We start from the raw sequence: 20,364 nt of genomic DNA, 5'->3' as shown, positions 1-20,364 counted from the left end.
ATACAGTGGCGGCCACACATGACTTCCATAGGTTTTACAGTAATATTTTCATATTAACGTTTTCTTCAGAGATCCAGAAGATATAGAAATAAGTAACAGTAGAACATCAAATAAAGGTTGCTGTTTAGTTTTTTTTAATTACATTTATTAATTACAGTTTATTCACTTTGCATCCCCCCTGTACCTCCCTCCCTTCTCCCCTCCCAATCCCACCCTTTCTCTTCCCCACCTGTATCCCTCTTCCAGTCCACTGATAGGGGAGGTCCTCCTCTCCTTCCCTCTGATCCTGGTCTATCAGGTTTCATCAGGAGTGGCTGTATTGTCTTTCTCTGTGTCTTGGTAAGGCTGCTCCCCCCTCAGGGGAAGGTGATCAAAGAGCAGGCCAATCAGTTCATGTCAGAGACAGTCCCTGTCCCCATTACTATGGAACCCACTTGGATACTAAACTACCAGAGTCTACATTTGTGCAGGGGTTCTACATTATCTCTATGCATGGTACTTGGTTGGAGTATCAGTTTCAGAAAAGACCCCTGTGCCCAGACTTTTAGGATCTGTTGCTCTCCTTGTGGAACTCCTCTCCACTCTAAGTGTTACTATCTCCCACTTCTGTCATAAGATTCCCTACACTCTGCCCAAAGTTTGGCTATGAGTCTCTACACCTGCTTCCATATCCTGCAGGGTAGAGCCTTTCAGAGGCCCTCTGTGGTAGGCTCCTCTCCGTTTTCCTGTTTTCTCCCTCCTCCAATGTTCATCCTCTTTGCCTTTCTGAATGGGGATTGAGCATTGTAGCCAGAGTCCTCCTTCCTGATTAGTTTCCTTAGATGTACAGATTTTAGTATGTTTATACTATATTATATGTCTAGTATCCACTTATGAGTGAGTATAGACCCTGTGTGTCTTTCTGTTTCTGGGATACCTCACTCAGGATGATCTTTTCCAGTTCCCACCATTTACCTGCAAATTTCATGATTTCCTTCTTTTTTATCCCTGAATAATATTCCATTGTGTAGATGTACCACAGTTTCTGCATCCATTCCTCAACTGAGGGGCATCTGGGCTGTTTCCACCTTCTGACTATTACAAATAAAGCTGCTACAAACATGGTTGCCATTCAGGGCTGTTTAGTTTTTAATGTTAGGTTTTTATCTTTTCTTTGAGAATTTTGTATGTGCCCAATATGTATGTCATTCATATTTATATGCCACCACTTCTACCTCCAACTCTTCCTAGATTCCCACACTTCCTACTTCTAATGTCATGTCCTCTTTTCATGTCTGTGATCATCCATGGAGTTCAGTTTCTAGTTTTCCATCAATGGAAACAAGTACTTTTTTTTTTTTTTTTTTTTTTCAATGCAGTTTATTCAGGAACATTGAACAATCCTCGGACCCTGGGGAAAGCCAGCCCACAGCTTAAATAACCTCTGGGTAGCCAACCCAGGCGTGCCACGTGGGCAATGCAGATAGGTCCACATACATGGAAGCAAGCCAGATCCTCGGCCTTAGCCAAATGTGGAGTTGTTCGTGACAGAGAGCACTCACCATCGGGAAGGTGGAAGGCGGAAACCAGCTCCATCTTTAAGGCATAGCATTCCGCAGCTCTCTACAGGAAACAAGTACTTTGAAAAGCCGCTGTTCCTGGGAATGCATCAGTTACAGGGCTGCTTGTGGATGGGGTACGTGTAAACATATTTTGCTACCTGCAACCAGGAATATGCCTGCTGACTTTTTGAACCTTTAAATTCAACTTTCAAAATTTTGTTAAATGCTGACAGAATCATAGTTTAAAGACACAATGTTTTCTTCCTTATGCACCCAGGGTGAAACTATACCCTCATGGCAATCATGCAAGCATGATGCATTACCAGGTTTGTTCAGGTGGGCAGAATTTGTGTGTTCAGCTCTGTATTAAGCCAGCCGTAACTTAAATTGCTATTATTATTACCTATGTTATCAACACTTTCTTGGTATTTTACTTACCTCTTAAAAACTTAATGTTAAATGTCTTTAAACACATGAGAATAAATTGCTTTTTTATGGTGTAGATTCATTTTAAAAGATGACAGGTAGATACCAAATATCTTCCTACCTGCAAATGCTTTCCTGTGGCTCAGTGTTTGTGTGTGCACAGAACAGCATGGCCAGAGGTGGACAACAGCTGGCTTTCTCAGTCGCTCTCCTGCGTGGTTTTGAGGCAGGTTCTCTTGAGAACCCAGAGCTTAATGACACAGAAAGTAATGGTCCCTGGAGTTCAGTGGCCTTTTTGTCTTTGCCTCTCCAGCTCTGAGATTACAAGTTTGTGCCACAGTCTGTAACGTTCCTAAATGTAGGGTTTGACTATCTTGACTCAGGTTTTCATGGCTTTGCTGTGTTTTGCTTGTTGAATCATTTTCCCTGTGCCTAATGGGAAGTACCTGGTGTGTGGGGGGCGGGAATAGAGGGTAGAGCACATGACATACTGTCCAATGTAGCCCAGGTAATGCTGCGCTAACATGTACCTCCCAGATGCCGGAGACGTAGTGGCTAGGTGTGCAAAATTAACGCCAATGTTCCCACAAGTAAATGTGTTAACATTAGTCCTTTATATTTTCAGTTTATTTACTTTACATCCCAAGGGTGCCCCTCTCTCCTCCCCTCCCAGTTCCTCCTCTTCCCCTCCTTCCCTCTTCCCCTTTCCCCCACAAAAGGGGAGCCTCCCTGTCCCCCTACCCAGTATCAACCCTCCTAGCACATCGAGTCACATCAGGACTCAGCATATCCTCATCCCCTGAGGCCATATAAGGCAGCTCTGCCAGAGGGGAGTGATCCAAAAGCAGGCAATAGAGTCCATGTTAGAAACAGCCCCCACCCCAAACTCTCCAGGAGACCTACACGAAGACCAAGCTGCTCATCAGCCACATAAGAATGTGCAGGGGGCCGCGGTCCAGGTAATGCATGCTCCTTAGTTGATGTCTCAGTCTCTTTAAGACCGCATCAGACTGGGTTAGTTGTCTCTGTTGGTCTTCTTGTGGGATTCCTGTCACCTCCAAGTCCTTCCATATTTCCCCCAACATGTCCATGGAGCTCTGGAGCTCCACCGATGCTTAGCAGGAAGAGATAGCACCTGTCTGGATCCACTGCCGGCTGCAACCTCCGAGGACAGTCAGATTAGGCTCCTGTCTGTTAACTCTAGTTCTCTGTCAAAGCTCCCAGTAAAAAAGAAAAAAATGAAATTCTTGAATGGTTTTCAAAATTCTAAAAGAAAAACGTACCTTAATGAGAGACACTAAATGCCCTTACATAAACTCAGGAAGAAGTCATGGATATCGACAGCAATAAGTATTCCACATCCTCCTATTGGCAAACAATAAACAAGATATATATATATATATATATATATATATATATATATATACATATATATATATATACACATTATATATACATAAATGTGTATCTAGCGACCGGAAAGATGACTCAGCACTTAGAAGCTCTTGCTGCTTTTCCAGGAGAACTTGACTTGATTCCCAACACCACACACCTGTCTGTAGCTGCAGCTGCTTGAAGTCGGCCATATTCTTTGGTCATTTTCAGGCTTTCTCATACATGTGCACATCCACAAACATAAACACAACTAAATTGTTAAAAATATTTTAAAATACAGATTTTGTTCAACAAAAGCATTAAAACATATTCTATACATAATTATACCATTACTACTGCTATAAGATAAATTTAAAAGTATTTTAGTCAACATAATTATTTTATTAGTAAAATTAATGACATAGGATATTTCAATACATGAATACATTTTATAGTTTTCATGTTAAATGTACTTATTTCCATAAACCATTATTATTTAACTGTGTTGAACCATACAATTTTTTTTCTTATACTTCCTGGAACTATACAGTACACATTTATATAATTATCAATAGTAATCTACTGTGCAAAAAATAATATACTATAAATGAATCCTCTTTTTCAATATTTATTTAATTATTTGTTTATATTTCTAGTGGGTGGGCCCTTGTAAAATCTGGTCTACATGCAGCAGTGAGAGGAAGGACAGGTTGTGGGATCATGAGGTACCTGGGGTCTCAGATCTTAGGCATTCACGCTTGTCAGCGCTCCTCTCCAGCCTCTGAGCTGCCTCACCCGTGCTAGTTCTCCTTTGACATTCTACCTAAGGACCTGTAGTCTCACACCATCATTGCTCCCTGCTCCCAGGCTCACCCTCGCCTCCAGTGAGACCTCTATTATTTTAATTGTTCACCTTGATAATGTTTGATAATTCCATATATGTGAACAGTGTGTAGTGACTATAAATAGGTGTGCTGTGGTGTATTTTTGATGAAGCCTTAACTCAACTATTCCTTAAAGAATAGTTCATCTCATCCTTAATTTGATTCTTCAAACATAATGTCTGATCTTCAGTCCATTTTATTTATTTATTTATTTAATTCTTTATTAATTACACCTTATTCACTTTGTATCCCCCCTGTGGTTCCCTCCCTCCTCCCATCCTAATCCCTTCCTTCCTCCCCCCTCTGCACTCATGCCCCTCCCCAATTCCACTAATATGGGAGAACTTCTTTTCCTTCCTTCTGATCCTATTCAATTAGGTCTCATCAGGAGCGGCTGCCTTGTCTTCTTCTGTGGCCTGTTAATGCTGCTTCCCCCTCAGGGGAAGGTAATTAAAGAGCATGCCAATCAGTTCATGTCAGAGACAGTCCCTGTTCCTATTACAATGGAACCCACTTGGATACTAAACTGCCATGGGCCATCTCTGTGCAGGGTTCTTAGGTTATCTCCATGCATAGTCCTTGGTTGGAATATCAGTCTCAGGAAAGACCCCTGTGCTCAGATTTTTTGGTTCTGTTGCTCTCCTTGTGGAGTTCCTGTCCTCTCCAGATCTTACTGTTTCCCACTTCTTTCATAAGATTCCCTGCACTCTGCTCAAAGATCAGTCCATTTTATATTCACATAAAATACACATATTATTGGACACAGCATTTTAAGGACTTGCTCGTTTTCTTTTCCCCTGTTTTAACAAACAGAGGAGTTGTTTATTACTTTTTCGTACCAACCATGGCCCATATTCTCAGTACCCAAACAGCATCTGGCCCGTGGCCCTGTGCCAATTGACTCTGCCATGAGTCCAAGTTATTTTCTTGGATGTTATTTTCTTTGAGAGTGTTCATTTTTTAATCATATCATCCAATATGGATGCATTGCTATCATGTTTATAGTTAGAGAATTTAATTTAGTCTTTAAACAGCTTATCAATTTGTATGGTATTTCTGGATATATTTCTTTTAAGTCAACACTTGTAACTTGAAAATAACATACTGATGATTTTAATCAGTCCTGTGTGCAACAACTCTGAATGGTGGAGACCAAAGGGCCTCTCCTCTGCTAAGCCTGTGCACAGCACCACAGAGGGTGATGAGGTAATGGTTTCAGGGCAGTGCCCCTAATTTCTTTTTTTATTTTAATTTTTATTAATTACAATTTATTCACTTTGTATGCCTCCTGTAGTTCCCTCCTTCCTCCCGTCCCAATTCTCCCCTCCCTCCCCTTCTCCACCCATGCCCCTCCCCAGTCCACTGATAGAGGAGGTCTTTCTCCCCTTGCTTCTGACCCCAGCCTATCAGGCCTCCTCACGAGTGGCTGCACTGTCCTCCTCTGCTCCCCCTGATTTCTTCATCTTCTGTAGCAAGCAGCACACATTTCCTTCAGCAGCCAACCACTAGCAATATCTGCTGTGTTTTCAATCTTGTCTTGAAAGTCTGTTAGTGAAGAGCAAGCTTTAGAAGCAGAGACTGCCCATCCGGCAGCCACAGATATGAATGTCTGTCGGTTACTTTATTCATTTCCTTTGCTCTGTTGCCTGAGAAGCCTAGCAGCAAATTGTCTGCTGTCATTTCTTTCCTTTTATAACTAAACCTCAGTGGTAGCTGCAGCTGTATACTGAGCTGGATGTTGAAGCATTTGGAAAGACATGTTCAACACTTGTCTCCACTTCATCCCTGGTTCATGCTGTTAGTAATCAATGACATTAACTCCACCGTCTTTTGAAAGTGGGGATTTAGCACTCTACAGTACTCTCCAAGCTATGGAATTATGTGATCAAAAGGTTTCAGAGGAGATATGAATTACAAATAATTAATGGTAAAAGTACACAAAATGACACCAACTTTGGTAAATGCCATGAGTTATGTGTAATCTAATAATTCCCTTGTATTTATTTGTATATTTCATATTGTTGCTGTACATATTCAAAGAGAAAATAAATATCTGAATTTATGACAGATGAATATGGCTCAGTTCTTTAAAAACAATATTCTTTCATCAAATGCTTATTGAGTTAAAGGTCAAATAGGTGTTATGAAAATAAGCTCTTATTTATGCTATGATTTAAAACGCTTAAGTATAGGGTTTAAACTACATTCAAGTAGTTTACAAAACTCTCAATTTTATTCATTTTAGAAAAATGAACATTTTTTAGATTTATTTTATCATTCATTAACTTCTTAAAATTTAAAGAACTTACAAATAAAAAAACACCAGTCAATTTAATCAGATTTGTGGTTTACACATCTCAGTGAATTTCTGTACACTGGAAATAGCCATTGTGAAGTACAGAACTTCACCATGGATTTCACACATTCAGAATATATCCATCCCATAGTCCACCAATTGGGGAGGTCCTCCTCCCCTTCTATTTCACCATAGCTTATCAGGTCTCATCAGGACTGGCTATATTTTCTTCATCTCTGGCCTACTAAGGCTACCTTGCCAGGGGGGAGGTGATCAAAGAGCTAGCCACTAAGTCCAAGTCAGAGACAGCCGCCTGCTCCACTTACTAGGGTACCCACATGGAGACTGAGCTGCCCCTGGGCTACATATAGTATGACTAATATACAACAACAACAACAACAACAACAAAAATCCAGAAAATGGAAAGATCTCCCATGCTCATGGCTTGGCAGGATTAACATAGCAAAAATGGCCATCTTACCAAAAGCAATCTACAGATTAAATGCAATTCCTATCAAATTACCAACACAATTCTTTACAGACCTGGAAAGAAAAATGCTCAACTTCATATGGTATAACAAGAAACCCAGAATTGCTAAAACAATCCTCTACAATGAAAGATCTTCTGGAGGTATCTCCATTTCTGATCTTAAGTTGTACTATAGAGCAACAGTAATAAAAACTGCATGGTACTAGCATAGAAACAGAATGGTGGATCAATGGAACCAAACAGAAAACCCAGAAATAAACCCACAAACTTATGGACACCTGATCTTTGACAAAGATGCCAAAATCATACAATGGAAAAAAGATAGCATCTTCAACAAATGGTGCTGGTCTAACTGGATATCTACATTTAGAGAAATAAAAATAAATCCATACTTATCACCCTGCACAAAACTGAAGTCCAAGTGGATCAAAGACCTCAACATAAAACCAGACACATTAAATCGGTTAGAAGAAAAAGTGGGGAAGAGCCTTGAACTCATTGGTACAGGAGAAAACTTCCTGAACAGAACACCAACAGCACAGGTTCTAAGAGCAACAATCAATAAATGGGGCCTCATGAAACTGAAAAGCTTCTGTAAAGCAAAGGACACCGTCATCAAAACAAAGCGACCACCTACAGATTGGGAAAGAATCATCACTAACCCTTTATCTGACAGAGGGCTAATATCCAGTATATATAAAGAACTACAGAATCTGAAAAGCAGCAAACCAAGTAATCCAATTAAAAAATGGGGAACAGAGCTAAACAGAGAATTCTCTGTAGAGGAATATAGAATGGCAGAGAAACGCTTAAAGAAATGCTCAGCTTCATTAGCCATTAGGAAAATGCAAATCAAAACGACAATAAGATTTCACCTTACACCTATCAGAATGGCCAAGATGAAAAACTCCAGTGACAACACATGCTGGAGAGGTTGTGGAGAAAAGGGAACCCTCCTCCCCTGCTGGTGAGAATGTCAACTTCTACAACCACTCTGGAAATCAATCTGGCACTTTCTGAGACAACTAGGAATAGCGCTTCCCCAAGATCCAGCCATACCACTCTTAGGCATATACCCAAAAGAGGCTGAAGTACACAGTAAGGACATTTGCTCAACCATGTTTGTAGCAGCTTTATTTGTAATAGCCAGAAGCTGGAAACAGCCCAGATACCTCTCAACTGAAGAATGGATGCAGAAATTGTGGTACATATACACAATGGAGTATTACTCAGCAATAAAAAAAATAAGGAAATCATGAAATTTGCAGGTAAATAGTGGGACCTTGAAAGGGTCATCCTGAATGAGCTGTCGCAGAAGCAGAAAGACACACATGGTATATACTCACTCATATAGACATACAACATAGGACAAACCCACTAAAACCTGTGCATCTAAAGAAACTAAGCAAGAGAGAGGACCCTAACTAAAATGTCCAATCCCCACCCGGAAAGGCAAAGAGGATGGACATCAGAAGAAGAAGAAAACAGGAAACAAGCTAGAAACCCACCACAGAGGGCCTCTGAAAGGCTCTGCCCTGCAGACTATCAAAGCAGATGCTGAGACTTATGGCCAACTGTTGGGCAGTGTGCATGGAATCTTATGTAAGAAGTGGGAAATAGTAAGATCTGGACTTCCACAAGGAGATCAACAGAACCAGAAAATTTGAACACAAGGGTCTTTCCAGAGTCTCATACTCCAACCAAAGACCATGCATAGAGATAACCTAGAACCCCTGCACAGATGTAGCCCATCACAGTTTAGTGTCCAAATGGGTTACATAGTAATGGGAAGAGAGACTGCCTCTGACATAATCTGATTGGCCTGCTCTTTGATCACCTCACCCTGAGGGGAGAGCAGCCTTACCAGGCCACAGAAGATGACAATGCAGCCACTCCTGATGAGATCTGATAGACTAAGATCAGAAGGAAGGAGAGGAGGACCTCCCCTATCAGTGGACTTGAGGAGAGGCATTCGTGAAGAAGGGGAGTAGGGTGGGATCAGGAGGGGAGGTGAGAGGGGCTTCTGGGGGGATACAAAGTGAATAAAGTGTAATTAATAAAAAATGAATTAAAAAATCCTTTTCAGAGTTAAAATTAGAAAAATGATGAACATTATGTCCTCTTTCAATACTCTAGTGTCTACTACTTGCATTCAGTCTTTCCTCATCCTCTAGTTTTACCTCTTTTTGTTATTCTCTCTACATATTATATTACAACCACACATGTACTTTTTTACACACACATACTTACGTGTGTGTGTGTGTGTGTGTGGCTAGAGTCAGCTAGAATTAGTACATATTGATTTCCTTTTTCTTTCTGAGATTGTGTCCTTCTCAATATTATATATTCTAAGTTCACCCATTTTCCTACAGATTTTGTGACTTTATTTATCTGTAAGAATTGATAATATTACACTTCATACATGTACCAGATTTTAAAATATTTTAGGATGCTACTTCACCACAGTCAGAATGGCTTTCATCAAAAATTCTGACAACAAATTTTGGAGTGAGTATGGAGAGAGAAGAAACCTTATTCACTGTTGATAAGGGTACAAATTTATACAATAATCAGTTTGGAGATTCCCCCCATGCTTAAAAATAGATATATCTTGTGACACATCAATTTCACTCCTGGGCATATATCCAAGAACCACCTAGTACAGAGATATTTGCAACTCTATCTTATTATACTTTATTTATTGTGGCAAGGAGATAGGCCCTCCGTGTGCAGGTGTGTGTGTGCAGGTGTGTAGGTCTGTGAGGGATCCAGTGTACACCCAACCTTGTGAATCTGGACTTGCAGGTGGATTTGAGTAACCCCGAAGAAATGCTAAGAACGAGGATTGTGACCTCTGCAAGAACAGTGGAGCTTGCTTTTTCAATCAAAATGCAATCAATCCAAACTCAAATTTATTAATAATGTCTTCCAATAGGTGTACATTTTATTCTTGTTTGGGGGTTTAATCCTAAATTTACCAAAGTAGTAATTTTTTTCTTCAAGTATTCCAGTGTATGCCCAATTGGTAATTGTCTATATTTAGTGAATTTTCTCCACCCAGATTTAAGAAAAAAGATAAATACTGATTTGGGGATGAGATGGGCAAACAGAAGCCTTCACGTTCTTAAGATTGCTTTGGAATTCAGAGTTTCAGATGCAGCCGAATGAGAAGAAAACAAGAATGGTATGATGAGCTCAGTGTCAGAGCTCATGCAGGTCATACAATGGAAGAATGAGTGTTGTAAAATCAGAAAAAGATTATGAATAATTTCCAGTAACAGTAAGAAAATATCCTTGAGGGAAAGGAAAGGACATTTCTAATGAGAAAGAGAGGATGCCGTAGAGGGGAAGACGGGAAGCAGAGTGCCTGGACCTCTTCGCTCATGGGGACTCAGCCTGCCTCAGCGCATTCATTATTCCAATATTTGGGGTAGTCAACTGAGCCGCAAAGTCTGAAGAAAATCTTTCGGTATTACATTCTGTAATCTTCATGCTCTCTTTCTATATGGAGAAACAATATAGACCCAAATATGTGGGATGTCAGCTGTGAAGTAGCTACAGTCACAGCTATTTGGGGTGTGTGTGTTTCTTCAGGTTCTGAAGTGTGAAGTAGTATGCACATGAGGATCAATTATCAATACAACGTGTCTGAAGGTAAACCTCAGTACTTTTACCTGAGGTGTTTGAACATGCTAACCTCTGCTGTACAGCCTCCCTGTCAGAAACATTATTTCCTGTTTGTTGTGTGACACGGCAGTCTTTCATCATTTTACCGTTTGAATCTAGCTTTTATTCTTGTTTTTGTAGAGAAAATTTTGAGATCTTGATGAACATTTTTACAATGGAATTTTCCTTATATAGTTTTTTTTATTTTTTATTTTTATTTTTGCATGGTATTTTGGGCCGCATAAGCTGCAGCATAATGTGGAAAAGTCTATTTTTCTACTTTGTGTGGGATATATCTTAGGTCATGAGTTTAGAGACAGGCGACTTCACTAGCTGAGCCCCAATGTGGTCTGCCATTAGATTAATTTTAATGCAGTGTTTTTGGTAATTATTTGACCATATAGTAATCAAGAAGTTGCATTTTACACTGAGAATTCTAAACTTCTTGGAGTTAGTTAGGCCTTCAGAAATGGCAGTAACATCTCGAGCCATGAAGATGTAATAATCAAATAACTAATAAAATCCTAGAGTAATCTAAAAGTTTTCAGTTCTAATTTTGCTAATTTTAGACAAATACTTTATTAAGCATTGTGCTGTAGTTTTGAATAAATATTAAGGATTCATGATAAATTAATTGCTCATAGAATTATCAGAAATTTTAGTCTGCCAATGCCATGTTGTCCCAGCATTAGCAATCTTTGTAACAGAAAACATTTAAAAGAAGTATAGGTAAGGCATTGAACCTGCAAATGGATTTCCCGGATCCAGAAGAATACAGGTGGCAGTGAATAAATGACAGGATCATGAAGCAGGTGAACAAACGAGCAAAGATAATTCCTCCAAACCTGATGACTTGAGTTTGGTCACTGGGGTGCACAGGGTAGAATCAGAGACCCACCTTCTGTAAGTTGCCTTTTGAACAAAAGTGCATCCTGGCATTCATATGTACACACACACACACACACACACACACACACACACACACACCAGAGAGGATGGAGAGAAATAAAGTAGAAAAGCAATCAAAGATTAAAAATAAAAAAGTTATGGCACCTTTAACTACAACACCTGATGATATTCACAAATGTAAATATTATCTTTGTCTTATTTATAAGCCATTTCTCTATGACATTTTATTATAGAAGCTTAAGTGGACTGAAATGTAAACATATTGATTCATATACTGGTCTATATTAGAATTTTTGGGGGAACAAAATAAACACACACACACACAATTGCAGGGATCTAATCAGTCAGTGGCTGGACAGAGCTGCAATATGGCTATGCGCCTTGGAGAACTGGGAAATCCAGTCAGTTGGCTCTGAAAGGAGGAACAGGTATTGCAGTGTGGGTCCCCAGGGGAAGGCTGTGAGAACCTGGGGAGTGGCTTAATCTACAGAAAGGGAGCTGAATCAGACCAGATCTGCAATGGTAGCATCATCAGAACCATGCCAGGTCAGGAAGACTATGGTGTGTGTGCATGTGTGCAAGGCTGTTTCCCTGCTCCTTGTTTCATCTGGGTTCCACTAAGTGGATGCTACCACCAACACTAAGAACAAATCCAGACCCTATCCAGTCACAGCATTTCCATTCAGTAGCTTCAGCAAACACTCCCCAAGCACACCTAGACCCGCATTTGTACATCTAGCCAAGATGCAATGGCTTCAAATGTTTCTTTCCAATTTAATTTGACTACACAAATAAGAAACAAAGCTAGAACTTTTGTCTCTGTCTCTATTTTTAAAATTAAGTTTTTAATTGGCAATATCTTTCAGACAAGGCATGCTGACAGTGTCTCTTCCCAGCTTCCCTCAGATACTCCCTGTCCCCACATCCTTCCTTCCTTTCTCCAATTAGAAAATAAACAGGAGTATAAGATACTAATGGTTAATAACAGTAATTAATAATACTGGTAACATTTTAAACGTGAATAAGACAAAACAAAGAGAAAATAAGGACGGGAAAAGTAGCACGTGAACATGCTGACACACGCGTGCACACAGACAGAGAAGCTGTAATGTACAAGCAAAGACCTACGAGGTTAAGCGTTTTAAAATAAAAATTCCCAGACAAGGCATTATTCAACAACAGCAACAACCTCTCCAAAAATACTACTGAATTCTTTTTGTGTTGGTTATATACTCCTGGGCAACACTGACATTTTCTTTTCTTTTTTATTTTTTATTTTTCAGTGAGTAAAAACAAACTAAGATACTTTATTCTCATCGACAGCAGTAGATTGAAGATGCCATTATACAGTCCAACACTGACTGTAAAGATGGCAGAATGTGATAACGAAATATAATTATCAATACTGATTTAATAATGAAATGGAAATCAGAAAAGCAGACAGAAGAATATCCGGTGAAATATTTCTCTTACAAAGTCTTCCTCTAACCTTCACTCAAAATGATTTTGTTTACAGTATATAAATCGTCATATTCTTTTTTTGTCATGTATTTTATTTATTTTTTATTTTAAAAATTTTTTATTGGTTACATTTTATTAACTCTGTATCCCAGCTGTATCCCACTCCCTCATTCCCTCCCAATCCCACCCTCCCTGCCTCATTTTCTCCCTGCCCCTTTCCAAGTCCACTGATAGGGGAGGACCTCCTCCCCTTTCATATGACCCTGTTAAATCAGGTATCTTCAGGACTGGCTGCAAAGTCCTCCTCTGTGGCCTAGCAGGACTGCTTCTTCCTTGGGGGGTGGGGAGATCAAAGAGCCTGCCATTGAGTTCCTGTCAGAAAGAGTCCTTGTTCCCCTTACTATGGGAAACCAATTGGTTACTGAGCTACCACGGGCTTCATCCCAGTAGAGGTTCTAGGTTATATCCATATATGGTCTTTGGTGGAGTATCAGTCTCAGAAAAGACCCTGTGCCTAGATATATTTGGTCCTTGTGGAGCTCCTATCCTTTCCAGGTCATACTAACTCCCCCTACTTTCATATGATTCCCTGTGCCCTGCTGAAGTTTTGGTTATGAGTCTTGGTATCTGCTTTGATAAACTGCTAGGTAGAGTCTTTCAGGGGCCCTCTGTGATAGGCTCCTGTCCTGTTACTAGTTTTCTTCTATGTCCAATGCACAACCCATTTGTCTTTCAAGTGAGGATTGATCATCTTACCCCAGATCCACTTTCTTATTTATCTTCTTTAGGTGTATAGATCTCATTATGTTTATCGTATCTAATAGGACATTTTCAATATGTACAGTTTAGGAGAGGAAAAGAAATGTGAGATAAAACCCTGGGTAAGATGATCAGAGGGCCTCTGACAGACTCTACCCAGCAGGGTATTAAAGCCAAAGCTGAGATGCAGCCAAACTTTGGGCAGAGTGCAGGGACCTTATGAAAGAAGCAGGAGATAGAACTACTTGGAGGGGACAGGAGCTCTATGAGGAGGCAATACTCCAACCAAGGACCGTGCATGGAGATAACCTAGAACCCCTGCACAGATATAGCACATGGCAGCTCAGTGTCCAAGTGGATGTCCTAGTAAGGGGAACAGTGGCTGTCTCTGACATGAACTGATTGTACTGCTCTTTGATCACCTCCCCTTGAAAAGGGGGTACAGCTTTACCAGGCCACAGAGGAAGATGATGCCGTCAGTCCTGATGAGACCAGGTAGGCTAGTATCAGAGGGAAAGGGAGGGGGAGCTCCCCTTTCAATATTTTTATTTCATTTCAATATTTTAAGCTAGTAACAGGGTCTAACCTGGACAGCTAATTTTTTTTAAATCTAAAAAGGTGTAACCACCAGACATGTAGAGAACTAAGTAATCACTTTTGAGGGAAGTTTAGTTTGATCATCAGTAGGAGACACAGATAATATTTATTTATCATCATTGTATCCTTGGATAAAAAGGCAAGAGAAATATTCAATCCCAGTTAATTTCTCTGCCTTAATTGCTCCATAGCTAGCTCAACAAATTGATTCCCATCATATAAGGCAATTTAACATTTTTCTTTGGATTTTAATTGATTTTAATATTGCAAGCATCTTAGCTGGCTCACTGCTCCCAGTGGCATTACAGAACTATATCTCAATGAGGACTGTTACTATATTAAATCAGTATATCAATACACCTTGCATTAAGAAGCAAGGGCCTTGGAGAATCTATGAATCAAAGAAGAAAGAAAAACGGTTGTTGAACTAAAGCACTCCTAAAGCAAACACATTAATGGGGAAACATTATAAAAGTTTCCTTCGTGCTGAGGGGCACATAAAACAAAGTGCAAAACATGGTGAAAATCTCCTTCCATATACTGATAAAAGCCCTAAAATCTTTTCTCTGGGGCAGGGCATTCAACTGGTTACTCCCAGATAATGAATAAGATATGTGGATTAAAACAACAAAACAAAACCAGTGACCTTGTTTATGGCAATCATTTCCAATACAGCTGAAGAAAGTAGCTGCACTCCTTAGACTTGCTCACAAGTATATGGACGTTTCTGATATATGAGCTCAAAATAGGGTGGTATAAAAATCCATGCAGATTTGATTGCACCACATGTTTATGATAAAGTGATATGTGTGTGTATATATATGAAGAGAGAGAGAGGGAAGGAACTAGGTAGTGAAAGAAAAAGAAAGATGAAGAAGATACCAGTGGATAAATGAGAATAACAAAAGGCAAGAGTAGTGTGCTGTGTGAAGAAATGACAGAAAATAATGTAATAAATAGTAGTAAGTAATAATACAATATATGACATCTGTTTTTCAGTCATTGTAATTTTCTTCTGTATGTTTCCAAACTTATATTGTCCAGTTATAGACATATTGTTTCTATTCATAAGGAACTGGTGGATGAGTCTGATAATATTCTCACCAATTCTGTAATTGTTTCTGTCTATTGTCACACTCTATTAATTGGCTTAGTTGTGAGAAGGAATGACTGACTTCCTCACACAATCTTAAAGAAAATGTAGCTTTAGAGGGACTGAGATACTCTTACATGAAGAAGATCTGTTCTGAGGAAGTGCTAGCCTACTGGTGATGAGTGACTTGGCATTTTAAGGTAGAAAGGGTCACTCTGAGCATATTACCCAACTATTAGCATATAGAAAATGGACTGCCTACATATTTAGTATTGATACATTTTTACTTTATAATGTTATAGAAAAAAGATATATCACTCTCTTGAAAAGCAAATGTATATACACTGTAAAATTGTCTGCAATTTCCCATAAATTGGATTATTCCATCCCAGAGAAAGACTCCTTCCTAATACAAAGGAAGACAGAAAAAGGATCCATAAGACAACAGAAATGCACAACTCATAAGACTCAGGAAGTCTCTGAAACTTCCGAGATTTACAAGCCTTTCATCCATACAACACACACTTGCACCCAAGGGTGAATAGGCAGGAAGGACTGCTGAGGAAGAAAGACTTTCTGAGTATCCAGGTGCCCTGCGTGCTGTGCAGGGATCCAGGATTGCAGCTTTTCTTTCTTGGCACTTTGTGGTGATGCAATGGTAACTGAGCTCTTCCTGCTCCCATTAGCAAGCCCAATAAATCCGTTCAAACTGAGCAGGACTGCTATGGAGGCATTTGCTTGTCTTATTATCACTTTTCTGTCTGGCATGGGCAGAAATTTCTTTACATATATCCCACCATATTCCTTGCCTTTTTTTTCTTTATTAATTACACTTTATTCACTTTGTATCCCCCCTCCCATGGTTCCCTCCCTCTTCCTGTCCCAATCCTTCCCTTCCTCCACCCTCTGCATGCATGCCCCTCCTCAAATCCACTGATAGGGGAGGACTTCTTTTCCTTCCTTCTTTTTTTTTTTTTAAATTATTTATTTATTTATTTATTTTTTATCAGTTACATTTTATTAACTGTATCCCAGCCATGTCCCGCTCCCTCATTCCCTCCCAGTCCCTCCCTCTCTCCCTCCCTCATCTCCACGGTGCCCCTTTCCAAGTCCACTGATAGGGGAGACCTCCTCCCCATTCATCTGATCCTGTTTTATCAGGTATCTTCAGGACTGGCTGCAAAGCCCTCCTCTGTGGCCTAACAGGACTGCTCCTCCCTTCGGGGGTGGGGAGACCAAAGAGCCAGTCATTGAGTTCCTGTTAGAAATAGTCCCTGTTCCCCTCACTTTGGGAAACCAATTGGTTACTGAGCTACCATAGGCTACATCTGAGTGGAGGTTCTAGGTTATATCCATACATGGTCCTTGGTTGAATGTCAGTCTCAGAAAAGACCCTGTGCCCAGATATATTTGGTCCCTGTGGAGCTCCTATCCTTTCCCCATCAGACTAACTCCCCTTCTTTCTTATGATTCCCTGTACTCTGCCAAAGGTTTGGTCATGAGTCTTTGCTTTGAAAACACTGCTAGTTAGAGTCTTTCAGATGCGCTCAGTAGACTCCTGTCATACGTTCAATGCACATCCCATCTGTCTTTCTAAATGAGGATTGATCATCTTACCCCATGTCCACTCAATTGATTATCTTTTTTAGGTGTATAGATTTCATTATGTTTATCATATCTTATAGATCTATATAAGTGAGTATATCCCATGTTTGTCTTTCTCCTTCTGGGATATTTCACTCAGAATGATCTTTTCTAGATCCCACCATTTGCCTGCAAATTTCATGATTTCCTCCTTTTTGATTGCTGAGTAGTATTCCATTGTATAAAAATACCACAATTTCTGTACCCATTCCAGCGTTGATGGACATCTGGGTTGTTTCCAGGTTCTGGCTATTACAAATAGAGTTGCTATAAACATGATTGAGCAAGTGTCCTTTTTGTGTACTTGAACAAACTTTGGGTATATACCTAGCAGTGGTATAGCTGGGTCTGGAGGAAGCACTATTCCTATTTGTCTTAGAAAGCGCCAGACTCAATGGAGAGAAACTTAAATCAATCCCACTGAAATCAGGGACAAGACAAGGCTGTCCATTGTCCCCATATCTCTTCAACATAGTACTTGAAGTCCTAGCCAGAGCAATAAGACAACTAAAGGAGATCAAGGGGATACAAATCGGAAAGGAAGAGGTCAAAGTGTCACTATTTGCAGATGATATGATAGTATACATGAGCGACCCCAAAAATTCAACCAGAGAACTCCTTCAGCTGATAAACACTTTCAGCAAAGTGGCAGGATACAAAATCAACTCAAAAAAATCAGAAGCCCTCCTGTATACCAAAGACAAAAAGGCTGAGAAAGAAATTAGGGAAACAACACCCTTCACAATAGCCACTAATAACATAAAGTACCTTGGTGTGACTCTAACCAAGCAAGTGAAAGACCTGTTTGAGAAAAACTTCAAGTCTCTGAAGAAAGAAATCGAAGAAGATATCAGAAGATGGAATGATCTCCCGTGCTCATGGATTGGTAGGATTAACATTGTGAAAATGGCCATACTGCCAAAAGCAATCTACAGATTCAATGCAATTCCCATCAAAATACCAACTCAATTCTTTACAGACCTTGAAAAAAAGATTCTCAGCTTCATATGGAGAAACAAAAAACCCAGAATCTCCAAAACGATCCTGTACAACAACAGATCATCTGGAGGTATCTCCATTCCTGATCTCAAGCTGTACTACAGGGCAACAGTAATAAAAACTGCATGGTATTGGCATAGAAACAGAAAGGAGGATCAATGGAACCGCATAAAAGACCCAGAACTAAATCCACACACCTATGAATACTCGATATTCGACAACGAAGCCAATTACATTCAATGGAAAAAAGACAGCATCTTCAACAAATGGTGCTGGACCAACTGGATGTCTACATGCAGAAAAATGAAAATAGATCCATATTTATCACCCTGCACAAAACTAAAGTCAAAGTGGATCAAGGACCTCAACATAAAACCAGATACCCTAAATCAATTGGAAAAAAAAGTGGGGAACAGCCTAGAACTCATTGGCACAGGAGACAACTTCCTGAACAGAACACCAACAGCACAGGCTCTAAGAGCAACAATCAATAAATGGGACCTCATGAAACTGAAAACTTTCTGTAAAGCAAAGGATACCATCATCAAAACAAAACGACTGCCTACAGATTGGGAAAGAATCTTCACTAACCCTTTATCTGACAGAGGACTAATATCCAGTATATACAAAGAACTAAAGAAGCTGAAAAGCAGCAAACCAAGTAATCCAATTAAAAAATGGGGAACAGAGCTAAACAGAGAATTCTCGACAGAGGAATATCGAATGGCAGAAAACACTTAAAGAAATGCTCATCCTCATTAGCCATCAGGGAAATGCAAATCAAAACGACCCTGAGATATCACCTTACACCCATCAGAATGGCCAAGATGAAAAACTCAAGCGATAACACATGCTGGAGAGGATGTGGAGAAAGGGGAACCCTCCTCCACTGCTGGTGGGAATGTAAACTGGTACAACCACTCTGGAAAGATATCTGGCGCTTTTCCTTCCTTCTGATCCTAGTCAATTAGTTCTCATCAGGAGTGGCTGCATCGTCTCCTTCTGTGGCCTGGTAATGCTGAGAGGACAGGAGCTCCACAAGGAGAGCAACAGAACCAAAACATATGAGCACAGGGGTCTTTCCTGAGACTGCTATTCCAACCAAGGACTATGCATGGAGATAACCTAGGACCCCTGCACAGATGTAGGCCATGTAGTTCAGTATTCAAGTGGGCTCCATTGTGATAGGAACAGGGACTGTCTCTGACATGAACTGATTGGCCTGTTCTTTAATTACCTCCCCCTGAGGGGGAAGCAGCATTACCAGGCCACAGAAGAAGACAACACAGCCATTCCTTGCCTTTTTTGAAAGTTGTTAATTTCTATTTTTATATGAATTTGAAATAATAAAATGTATGGTTGAAACTAAAAGAATTGCTATTCATTTCCACCTCCAATGTTAGGACAAATTTCATCATAAGAGATTTTAAAAAAAGAAACTGAAAAAAAAAATCACAGTTAAACGGAAATAAGGGAACTGTGTCAAAGTTATTGTAAGGTGTTGTTACTCAGTTCCACAGCTAAACTGACTGTTACTGGAATAAGCACAGTTAATTTCATTATATGCATCACTCAGGGCTGGTTTTTAGAAATTTTGTCGCATGATCTCTCAACATAAAACTGTATAAAATCTTTCTTATTACTCATTATGACATCATTGTTTTAATCATTGTCATAGAGTGAGGCATTCCAAAGTAATACCAAGTCAATATCCCAGGACAAAAGTCAATCCTCAGCTTTAACAGCAGAGGAGTCCATATCTTCATGTATCAGTAGAAAGACACCAAAAGCTAGCATACAAACTTCTTACATTAAAACAAGTATTAAAAAAAGAAAGAAAGAAAGAAAGAAAGAAAAGACTGGCTGAGAGGTGGCTCAGCTGCTAAGGAAGCATGCTGCTCTTAGAGAGGACCCGTGGATCCTTTCAGTAGAAAATGGTGACCCAAAAACATCCATAACTACAGCATAAAACATTTACCGAATGATTCCTTTTATTTTATATCATTTATAGAACTCTCTGATATTTCCTATAAAGTCAAAAATATACTGATGAAATAAGAAAATAGCCATTTCATTTGAAAATTATGCAAGGCAAATCACAAATAATATATTATGAAATTTAGTCTACCAAGATATGTATTAAGGTAATTTTGCAAGTGTTTCTATATACCATTAAAGTTAACGAGAATTTAATCAATAGACTTTCTCTTAGGTAGAATCATGTA

The sequence above is a fragment of the Meriones unguiculatus genome, chromosome 2, assembly GCF_030254825.1.
Source record: "Meriones unguiculatus strain TT.TT164.6M chromosome 2, Bangor_MerUng_6.1, whole genome shotgun sequence".
NCBI classification, from domain to species: domain Eukaryota; kingdom Metazoa; phylum Chordata; class Mammalia; order Rodentia; family Muridae; genus Meriones; species Meriones unguiculatus.
Note: the sequence above shows the minus strand (reverse complement) of the source record.